At 36.5% G+C, this 12,342-nt stretch overlaps 1 pseudogene; it reads left to right on the top strand.

Annotated features, from left to right (window-relative positions):
- The first annotated feature begins 4,119 nt into the window (after positions 1 to 4,119).
- Positions 4,120 to 12,047, top strand: LOC125079801 (NADH-ubiquinone oxidoreductase chain 5-like; annotated as a pseudogene).
- Positions 12,048 to 12,342: the final 295 nt, after the last annotated feature.

Below are 12,342 nucleotides of genomic sequence, written 5' to 3'. Positions count from 1 at the left end.
GAATTTATTTATTTATTTGACAGAGAGAGATCACATGTAGGCAGGGAGGCAGGCAGAGAGAGGGGAAAGCAGGCTCCCCGCTGAGCAGAGAGCCCAATGCGGGGCTCGATCCCAGGACCCTGAGATCATGACCCAAGCCAAAGGCAGAGGCTTAACCCACTGGAGCCACCCGGGTGCCCCTCCTCAGCATTTTATTACAGAAATTTGCAAACATACATAAACTTGACAAAACTGTACAATGAAAATCCATAAGCTGCCTTTTAGGTTCTATAATTGTCAGTACTTTGCTATGTTTACTCAATTATATAATGCATATATGTATTATATTCATCTTACGTTTTGATGCTATTCAAATTGAGGGGCAAATACCACTACCCTTCACACCTAGAGTGTAGCATGTCAGGCTTTTTTATTCTTTGGTAAATGGATTTATATTAAATTTTGTCCTTGCATCATAAAAGCACAGACCTATTTTAGGCTGTGGTCCTTATTCTTAAAGTGGAGACTCTCTTCAGCCGGAACTGAATGTCTGAGATTCTCAACAAGATCACTCTGGCTGAGACGAGCTCTGAGGTCTCCCGGCACCAAAAGAATCTGGGGTCTTTGTTCAGATCTCAAACATGCACCACTCTTCAACGCATCTTTCCCCATTTATGCTCAGCACAGCTCCTTGTTCAAGCAGTTCTCCACCACGCAGAGCTCTGAGGGTCTGTCTACATAGTTCTCTTCTCTGCACAAGGTCCCACAAACACAAGCTGGTGTTCTCCTAGAACTCTGTGTCCTTGAAATTTGGCTCCAAGTGCACCCTGGGCTCTGCTCAGACTCCAATTCCCTGTACCAATGACTAGAAAAGCACTGCTTGATAGACCTTTGTGACGGTGAGGTTCTACACCTACACTGTCTAATATGGCAACCACTAGTCATTTGTGGCTATTGGGCACTAGAAATGTGGCTTCCTGGACTGAAGTACTGGATTTATAGATTTTATTTTCTTTAATTACCACATGGGGCTGGTGGGTACCCTATTGGACAGTGTGGGTCTAGAAATGTCCCCAGGCAGAACACAAGCAAACGCCGTGTTCTCCTTCAGTATTTGTCTTCTCTCAAAGATCGCATTTCCTTCTGTCCTACTGGCCGGTGCCTAAGAAGAATTACCTTATATTTTGTTTAGTTTATAGAATCTTTGGTACTGAAAAAAAGCAAATCTAATATGGTTATTCAGTTAGCCTCGGGACTAAACTACCTTCTGTTTAACTGAAAATATAAATTCAGTTAAATATACCATTCTGATAACCTAGTAAAATAAGTAGAAAAAAGAATGGAACATCTCCATCAGAACTGGGCCAGGTCCAAACACTCACATGCATTCTTATGACTCATATTATTGGACTCCTCATATAGCACATTTTATCTGTGTAGGGTATGCAGTCTTATATTCCCTAGTGAATTCAACATAGACTTGAAAGGGCTCTTCCACAAAAGTGGGGTTAAACAAAGTTGTAGTCAAGAAACAAGAGTAGAAAAATAAAGTCAAATTACCGCATAATCATTTAGCCTCAACTAAGCAGACCAGAACAGCAGTCCAAGTTGAAGCTGGTTCCATGATCTTCCTTTTTTGTTCTCATAGGTCTTAAGTTTGCTTTTATCACACCATTTGCAATCTATAACTTAGGTATCCCTGTAGACTGTGAGCAACTTGAGGACAAATCTTCATGTGTGTGTCCCTACTCCCCAGCAAAGTACTTAGAAGATATCAATAAACATATGCTAAATAAACAAGTAAAAATAATCGTTCCATTTGTGCCTTTAAGAATGTAGACTGGTTAAAAAGCCTTATTTTTTTTTTCCAGGTTTGTAAGAAAAAAAGAAAGTTACACAACACCTTAACCACTAAACGAAGACCACAGCACGTACAAGAGGGGCTGTTCAGGACTGACTGCTCAAACTTAGGCCAGAGTCGAGTCTTGACCTTCAACAGACTCCTAGAATTTCATGCATAGAATGCGACATCTCAGGCACTCAATGATCAAGATATTGCTTTCACTATGAAATCCAGCTTTTCCTAGAAAATTGTACTTTTTAGCCCAAAGGTATGGCTGTGTACCAAAGAAAGCTGTGTTCAAGCAATTATTTTATTTCCCCATACTTATGTACTGTTGCTCATTAAGTGTGTCATTTATAAAATGACCTAAACCCAGTGTATGCACAGCATTAATAAAATAGTCTATCCACGTTCTGTTTAATTCTTCTAATTTTCTTGCCAACGTGCATTTTGCTTAATTCCATTGGATGCATGGTTTCTTCTTTAGGTCTCCATAAAATGACTGAGAGCCCTCTGCAATTATAAGTAATCCTACTAAACAATGAATAAAGACTCAAATTTGGAGTGTGTTAAGTGTAAGCTGCACTGTGACTGGGAATATATCTCTACTAGTTTAGGGCAATATGAAGGATGACAAGTACTCAATATGAATTAGATTTCAATAGGCTCTCAGAGTGAATGTGGAAAAGGTTCCCCTATTTCCAAATGCTGCAAGCAACCTTAAAATATATGTTTTTATTAAAAAAAATGTTTCTGATGTTAAAATTGCTTCTATGCCAAAAAGAGCTGCTGTTCTATTTAACAAGCTGCTTTAGTATGTATAATTTTATCATTTATTAATTTCACTAATAAAGCAATGAACATGCACATTTTTGTGCCATTTTTTTCTACTGAAAATTTTTTTAGAATTAGTTCGATTACAATTCTGTGCATGTTGAAATGCCATTTAAAAAATTCCAAGAAGTCAAAGACAACTATCATATGATCTCCCTGATACGAGGGAGAGGAGATGCAACATGGGGGGTTAAGGGGGTAGGAGAAGAATAAATGAAACAAGATGGGATTGGGAGGGAGACAAACCATAAGTGACTCTTAATCTCACAAAACAAACTGAGGGTTGATGGGGGGAGGGGGGTTGGGAGAGGGGGGGTGGGGTTATGGATATTGGGGAGCGTATGTGCTATGGTGAGTGCTGTGAAGTGTGTAAACCTGGCGATTCGCAGACCTGTACCCCTGGGGATAAAAATATATGTTTATAAAAAATAAAATTTAAAAAAATTCCAAGAAGTGGATGGAACTAGAGGGTATTATGCTGGAGCAAAATAATTCAATCAGAGAAAGACAGCTATCATAGGATCTCCCTGATATAAGGAATTTGAGAGGCAGAGTGGGGTTTGGGAGACAGGGAAGGAAAAAAATGAAACAAGATGGGATCGGGAGGGAAACAAACCATAAGAGATTCTTAATCTCACAAAACAAACTGAGAGTTGCTGGGAGGAAGGGGTGTGAAGAGGGTGGTTGGGTTATGGACATTGGGGAGGGTATGTGCTATCGTTAGTGCTGTGAAATGTGTAAGCCTGATGATTCACAGACCTGTACCCCTGGGGCAAATAATACATTGTATGTTAACAAAAAGTAATTAATTTAAAAAATAATAAAAATAAAAATTCCAAGTACAAGAGCATTCCTCTAGGAATGGGAGAAGAGATTCCATAAATATCACAAGCTACTTAATTTCTAGATTCAGTTTTAGTTTTCAACCTTTACGTTCAGGTGTTTATTTTTTAACTGAGCTGACTGCTTAAGTCTGACTATAGCTAGACATTAGATTTTTCAAGTACATCTAATAAAAAGGACTTAGTGTTTGGTTTGCTGATTCAGGCATTTTACTGTTAAGAAACTATCTCTGTAAATAGAGTAAATTCTGTAATGCCTAAATATTTGGCAAAAGCTATTTCTAAGATAATTTAGAAAAGTAACAGAAAATAGATCATACTGACAACTAATCAATTAGCTCTTAGGGAGAGGAAAGGCAAGCAATCTTGTCAAATCAGCAGCACTGACTGTGCCAGAACTAATAGCCCACAGAAGCAAACTGACTTTTGATTGTAGAAATGGAAGGAATTGTATTTGATGCCTAAATATGTAATTAACTTTATAAAGAAGGGTTCAAGTGTATTGTGAATGGTCGTTACTAATTCAAATATGGTCTCTTGACATCTTTGTTCCTTGAAGGATACAAGTGTGTAATTAATGTGATAGCAACAAATATTTTGTTTAGATGTGTGTAAGAAAGCATGGCTTTACACCTCATCTTATTATCCAGCTGCCACAGTGACTTGGTAACTTAGGAAAAATTGTTCATACTTTTCTAGCTTGATTGCCCTTAAGAACGTCCCTGTTTTTGCTTTGAGCTTATCTTAAGTTTGGAGAGAAACATGCACAATATTTGAGGAAAGTAGGTAAAATGCTAATTAGCAAAAGTAGTATTAGCTATGTGGAATCCAATGAGGTTTTTTTTTTTCTCTTTTGTGTAAAATGGGGACAGAGACAGCACACAAAGAGCCAAAGATAAATTGATCCTTAGAAAAAGGAAAAAAAAAAAAAAAAGAAAGCAATTAAGGAAAATTTAGTCAGACTATAGGAAAAACAGGATCTGGAGATGCTGTTGGTAAAGTTTAATAAGATAGAACATGACAACCATACAAGATCTGGATGTAGAGATAAAAAATGAGGTTTGGATGGGGCTGGGGAAGAAAAGAGGAGAATAAGAAAGCAAGAATGAGAAAAAGTAGAGAAAAAAGAGATAAGGAAAGAGAGGAGCAAGGGAAATATTAAGTACATACACACAGATGGACAGCTCAATTTGGAGGAAAGACATAGCCCAAGAAAAAAGTATGGCAAGGGCTGAAAATTCTAGAATTAAAAATATGATTTCAAAAAAAGATTTACAAAATTTAAGAAAACAAAGATGACTTATGACAGAATTACACTAAAAAGATTAGAAAGCTAAGGATGTTCGATTAACTCTATTACAGAATAAATCAGAAAAAAATTTTTTAAAGACTGGAATATGTGAAGTGTAATCAACGTTACAGATAAAAGGCTGTGATGAACATAGTATATGCAGGGAAAAAACACAGTTTGAAGAAATTAAAGAGAATATAAATGGGGAGAAAAGATCTATGATTGTATATTTTGCAGGATAATCTCCCCTAAAATGAAATAGTAAACATATCAGAAGAGTTTGTGATACAATAGAAAAGTTTCTGTATATTATATATACATATCTTGGTAATGAGCAACATGGATATATGCCAGGTAAATTACCAAACTTCACGAATAAAGGACAAGATTCCTTAAGTACGCAGTCAAGGAAAGCACATCACTAGAAAGAAGGAAATCAGATTCGTCTCAGATTTCTCTACAGCCACATTCAAGGATAAAAGATAAGAAAGTTATGGACATAAACTTCTCAAAAGAGAAAATAGTCTCGCTCAGGACTATTCTACCCATTCAACTTGACAAATACAAAGATAGCAGAAAGACATATCAAACACGCTAGAACTCTAGAAATGTAGTATCCATGAATTCTAGGGGATAAAGCTTGATAAAATGCAGCAAACCAGGAGATCAATAATGAAGAAAGAAAATGCATCATAAAAGGACTGGTGGTGCACATTAAATCTACTAACTGTTTTGCTATGACTGAACATCTGGGGAATTGTGTTTGCAGAACAGATGGTAAATTTTATAAACTCTAACAGTTTAAAATATTATAACTAACAAATACTGAAAGATATGAGGTGGGGAAGTAGGGAAAAGGTTAAGAACACTAATCACCTTTCCTTCAGACTAGGGAATACATTAATGTTACCTAAAATTGAAAGATGGTAATTAAAAAAAAAATCACAATGATACTAACCAATTAATATTCTTTTCTCATTCATTTAGAAAACTTACAATAATCTTTTTTTTTGAAGGAAAACATGTAAGTTTTACTAGTTTTTACATTTAAAATGTTATTTTTCTTAGCAAAATTCAAGTAAACAAATTTAATTAATTTTTTTTTCTCTATTTCTGGGGTGCCTGGGTGACTCTGTGGGTTAAGCATTAGATTTTTGATTTTGGCTCAGGTCATAATCTCCTGGTCTTGAGAATCACCCCCACATCAGGCTCCACGCTCAGTGCAGAGTCTTCTAGAGATTCTCTCTCTCTCCTTCCTCTCCCCTCTCCCACCTGGCTCACATGTACCCTCTCTCCCCCTCCCTCTCCCTCCCTTCCTCATGATCACATGTTCCCTCTTTATCCCACCCTCTCCCCTCCCCCTCATGCGCACATGACTCCTCCTTCCTTCTCCCTCATCTATGGCCATACCACCCTGAATGTGTCCAGTCTTATCTGATCTATATCTCTCTAGGATAAATAAATTATTCTCTACCTTTATACATATCTGTTTCTACACACATACATACAAGGAGATGTCTGGAAGGATATTGACATCTGTGAGATTTTGGATAATTTGTTACTTCATAATTTTGTATATGGCCTGAATTCTTCTTTTTTTTTATAACCTTATGTCATTTTGATAAAATTTATAGTGACCAATGAAGTTAATTTGTTGGGTTGGTAAAAATATTTCTAGTGGTTCCCCTCCCCCCACCTCCAACCCCAAGTCCTATGGAAAGATTTTGCTAGAAAATGATAGCATTTGTTTCACTACAGAAAATATTTTGTTCTTATTGTAGCATCCTCACCAGAGAAAATGAAAGGCTAGTGTGGAATGGTTGATTACAAGAAGCACTTAAATGATGGCTTTGAAAGAGAGAGATCCTTAATCTAAATTGACCAGTAAACTGCCTGGTCACACTTAACCTTCTTATTCATACTTGGGAGTCTAGAGATCAGGGTTTTGGACACATAATTGTTGCTTAATACCCACTGAGTTGTTCTACACAATTCTAAGGTTTTGCTTTACACAAAGATTATTGGGCAACACTCCACTAAATTCAATAAACATTAAGAGCTGAAGTCCATTCTAGATGTTTTTTACTGAAAATGCACAAACCAAAAGTGCTAACATCCAAAGAAACTGCATGGTTAAGAGGTAGGGAGGAAGAACTCTGTGCCATATGGAATAAAGTGCAAAATGCAATCCCTACCATTTTCTGGCATAGTCTTCATGATAAATAGCCTACATTTCAAATCGTTTCTTCAATTTTATGTTTCTTTATAACAGAGGCTGAAAATGAACATATTCATCATTACATATGTCTTCAGTCTGTATTTCAATCCTACTTCATCAGTATTAGCTGTTAGATTATCTCTTGCATTTTCCTCTCGTTTTAATAAAATAAAAGCAAGCTGCAATAATCAATAAAATTTAATCAACACCACCAAAACTAAAAAATGGATTCCATAGTTAGTGCCATCTAGCATGAACCAATATAAAGTCAGATTGGAACCAAAAAAAGTTTCAATAAAGAGTAGAAGGTGTACAAATGTCAAATGTACAACATTCAAGGATCAACTCTAACATGAAGACCAGAATGCTTTAAACGTGCTTTAAGTTTGTTGAAATGGGGATTTGGGAAATGTTATCAAAGAGGGAAAAAGTGAAATTGACTATGAATCATTATAGCTGTAGAAAGAGAGACTGTTGACCAGACACACAAACACAATCAACAAACTACGAAGCAGTGAATCATTTGAGAAAACATCCACTCTAAACTCAATCTGTAAGAAAGGCAATGACAGGCTTCCTCCTATGTCTGAAACTCAGAAAAATTAAAAATTTTTAGATGCTGAAAAATACGCCTATAATAATTGTAAAAGCACTTTAGCTAGAAAACTTGATAAACCTCTCCTCCTCCTGTCTACATGACTAGCTGTTCTTTAAATGTTAGGATAAATACTTACAGAGAAACTTTATCTTTCAATAAATAATTTAATAATAGTTTATTGCACTGTTATCTACTTGAGGAAATAGACTTCTGTTTGGAAACTCAGAGCTATGGAAATCGTGTCCTGAGTAGGGAAAGTAGGAAACCTACAGCTCAAATGAAATCTTACTTTCATGTAAATATCCCTAATATAATACTTAATCCCCAAATTATTTCAGGGCCCCATCTACTGTAAATATAGTCTAAAAACTGAATGTGAATGTAATAGAAACTCAACTTCTTATTCATCAAGAAAGTATGCAAAAACTGCTAATTCATTCTTCCATATATAATGTGGCTTTTTTGGAACTTGTAGAAGGATAGAACCATTGGTCTTAGGAACCAAAAAATTGGTGCAACTCCAAATAAAAGTTATAAATCTGTTCACTACTTCCATACTAATACCAGTATTTATGGTAACCTTATCAATTATACTAACCACCTCTAACATCTACAAAAGTGATTTATATCCACACTGTGTAAAAAATATCCTTTCTTATCCCTTCTTACCCAGTCTGATCCCCACACAATATTCATTTATTTGGGCCAAGAGAATTGTTTTAAACTAATACTGAATTACCATTCAAATCCTAAATCTATCCCTTAGTTTTAGATTAGACTATTTCTCAATAATATTTATACCAGTAGCACTTTTCATTACATGATCAATTACAGAATAATATCAGTATGATATAACTCAGATCCCAACATTAACCAATTTTTCAAGTACTTATATTCCTTATTACTGTAATAATTTTAGTTACCACCAACAACCTTCTTCAACTATTCATTGGATGAGAGGGAATAGGAATCCCACCTTTTCTACTCACTGGACAATGACACAGACAAGCAGATTCAACACTGTGACCCTCTAAGCAATTCTTTTTTTTCCCACCTTGTTACATTTTTAAATTTAAATTCAATTCAATTTTCATATAATGTTCAATAATTCATAATGGTATATAACACCAAGTGCTAATCACATCACATGCCCTCCTTAATGCCCATCACCCAGCTATCCCATCCTCCCATCCACCCTCTTTTCTGCAACACTCAGCTTATATGCTGGAGTCAAGAGTCTCATATGGTTTGTCTGCCTCCCTGATTTCTTCCCATTCAGTTTTCCCTCCCTTCCCCTATTGTCCTCCGCACTATTCCTTATGTTCCTCATATGAGTGAATTCATATAACTGTCTTTCTCTGATTAACTTATTTCATTCAGCAGAATACCCTCCGATCCCATCCATGTTGATGTAAATGGGAGATATTCATCCTTTCCGATGACTGAGTAATATTCCATTGTATATATGAACTACATCTTCTTTATCCACTCATCGTTGAAGGACATCATGGCTCCATCCAGTTTGGCTATTGTAAACATTGCTACTATGAACATTGGGGTACATGTGCCCTTTCTTTTCACTACATCTGTATCTTTGGGGTAAATACCCAGTACTGAAATTGCTGGGTCATAGGGTAGCTCCATTTTTAACATCTTGAGGAACCTCCAAACTGTTTCCCAGAGTGGCTGTACCAGCTTGCATTCACACCAAAAGTGTAAGAGGGTTCCCCTTTCTCCATATACTCACCAACATTTGTTTTTTTTAATCTTATTAATTTTTGCCATTCTAACTGGTGTAAGGTAGTATCTCATTGTTATGTTGCTGATGGCAAGTGATGTGGAGCATTTTTCCATGTGTCTGTTAGCCTTTGTATGTCTTCTCTGGAGAAGTGCTTGTTCAGGTCTTCTGCCCATGTCTTGACTGGATTACTTGTTTTTTGGGTGTTGAGTTTGAGACATTCTTTACAAATCTTCGATACCAGCTCTTTATCTGTAATATCATTTGCAAATATCTTCCTCCATTCTGTAGGTTGCCTTTTAGTTTTTTGTTGATTGTTTCCTTTGCTGTGCAGAAGCTTTTATTTTTCTGCATTTTTAAAAAAGGTTTTATTTATTTATTTGACAGAGAGAGAGCACAAGTAGGCAGAGAGGCAGGCAGAGAGAGAGGAAGGGAGGCAGGCTCCTTGCTGAGCAGAGAGCCCGATGTGGGGCTTAGTCCCAGGACCCTGGGATCATGACCTGAGCCAAAGGCAGAGGCTTTAACCCACTGAGCCACCCAGTTGCCCCTATTTTTCTGCATTTTTTAAAGACTTTTTTTTTAATTTTAAGTAATCTCTGTACTCAGTTGTGGTGCTCAAACTCAGAACCCCAAGATCAAGAGTTGCATGCTCTACCAACTGAGCCAGGCAGGGGCCCCTAAATTTGCATTTAAAAAAATTTTTATTAACATATAATGTATTATTTGCTTCAGGGGTACAGGTCTGTGATTCATCAGTCTTACACAATTCACAGCCCTCACCATAGCACGAACACTGCCCAATGTCCATCAACCTACTTCCTCAATTTTTTTCTCAAGTGTTCTGTAGTTTCTAGAGTACACATCCTTTACCTCCAAGCAATCTTTTTTTTTTTTAAGATTTTATTTATCTATTTGACACAGAGAGAGAGATCATAAGTAGGCTGAGAAGCAGGCAGAGAGAGAGAGAGAGAGAGGGAAACAGGCTCCCTGCTGAGCAGAGAGCCCAATGTGGAGCTCAATCCCAGAACCCTGAGACCATGACCTGAGCTGAAGGCAGAGGCTTTAACCCACTAAGCCACCTGGGCACCCGACCTTCAAGCAATTCTATAAACCACGTAGGAGGGAGTGGATTCACTGTATCAAGAACATGGGTTCCTATTTACCCTGACTCGATACTTTCAAATTTCTGTACTCAACTTCAATCATATTAATTCTCCATTAATCAGACTACTTTTAGCCACAAGTGGCAAATCTGCCCAATTTGACATTCACCCAGGACTTCACTAGGCCTAGAAGACCCTATACCTATTCAAGTACCATAGTTGTAGTAGGTGTCTTTCTACTAATCCATTTCCATTCAGTAATAGAAAATGAAACTATTCAAACAGTAACAACTCTTACTAGGAGGTATCACTACACTATGTACAGCAATCTTGGGTCTTACCAAAATGATATTTTAAAAATTGTTGCTTTCTCCACCTCAGGCCAATTAAACCTAATAGTAACTGTTAGTATTAATCAACCACATTTAACATTTCTCCACACCTGCATTCTTTAAAACTATACTGTTTATATGTTCCAGATCCATTATTTATAATCTAAATGATTATAATCTAAATGATGAACAAGACATCTGAAAAATAGAACTATTTAAAGCATTACCTTTCACCACAGTCTCACTCACCAGTGGCAGCTTAGCATTAATAGGAATACCCTTCCTCACAAGTTTTTATTCCCAAGTCTTGATTTTTTTTTTAAGATTTTATTTATTTATTTGACAGATCACGAGTAGGCAGAGAGGCAGGCAGAGAGAGAGAGAGGAGGAAGCAGGCTCCCTGCGGAGCAGAGAGCCCGATGTGGGGCTCGATCCTAGGACCCTGGGACCATGACCTGAGCCGAAGGCAGAGGCTTTAACCCACTGAGCCACCCAGGCGCCCCCCAAGTCTTAATTATTAAAACCACAACACATTGTATACCAACGCACATGAGCCCTATTAATTACTCATTATCACTTCTCTAACAGCTGTCTACAGCACCCAAATTATTTTCTTCACTCCTAGGACAGACCCATTTTTCTACTTTAATTGTAATTAGTGAAAACAACCCATTCTTAATCAATTCTATTAAATGTCTTTTAATGGGGAGTATCTTGGCCAGATTCTTAATTTCTAAGACTACCCCAACTATCTCACAGATAATTATGCCTTCCTATCTAAAATTAACAGCCACTGCCATAATTATCTTGGGTTTTATTCTGGCACTTTAACTGAACTTTACAACACAAACACTAAGATTTTATCATCCTTCATGCTTATCCCAATTCTCAAATCTTCTCAGATACTTTCCAACTCGTATATACTGCTTCTCACCATTAATGAAATTTATTGTCAAGTCTGGCTCTTATATGCAACTGATAAATTACTGAACACTATATCTGAAGATAATGATGTATTGTATGTTGGTTAATTGAATTTAAATTAAAAATTTTTTAAATTTTTTAAATAAATTTTTAAATGATGTTGGAAATCCAACATCATTACTACTAGACTTAACTTGACTAGAAAGTGTATTACCAAAATCCTTTTCCCACTTTCAAATAAGACTCTCCATACCAATTAGACCTTTTTCATCAGAAATTAAATTATATCTTTTCCTCTTTTCTCATCATATTAATCCTAAACCTATACCTAATTTCTATGAGTAACCTGTAGAATGACCATAATGCCAATCAGCAACACACAACCAATCACAACTTAGTAGTCTAATAGCACATCTATATAATGAGGCAATTTCTATAGCCTCTTCACCAAAACAAACAAACCAAACCAAACCAAACCAAAACAGAACAAAACAACCTCAGAATTCCTGGTATGATAGATTACTCAGTCCTCTAACCAATTAAACTTAAAAAAAAAAAATGAGGTGGATGTTATGTTTAAGACCTGAAACTATCATAACTTTCAGCAAGAGCCCTGAAAGAAACATCTCTAAGATAATTA

The sequence above is a fragment of the Lutra lutra genome, chromosome 10 (assembly GCF_902655055.1).
Source record: "Lutra lutra chromosome 10, mLutLut1.2, whole genome shotgun sequence".
Classification (NCBI taxonomy): Eukaryota; Metazoa; Chordata; class Mammalia; order Carnivora; family Mustelidae; genus Lutra; species Lutra lutra.
This window is presented reverse-complemented; position numbering and strand designations above follow the sequence as displayed.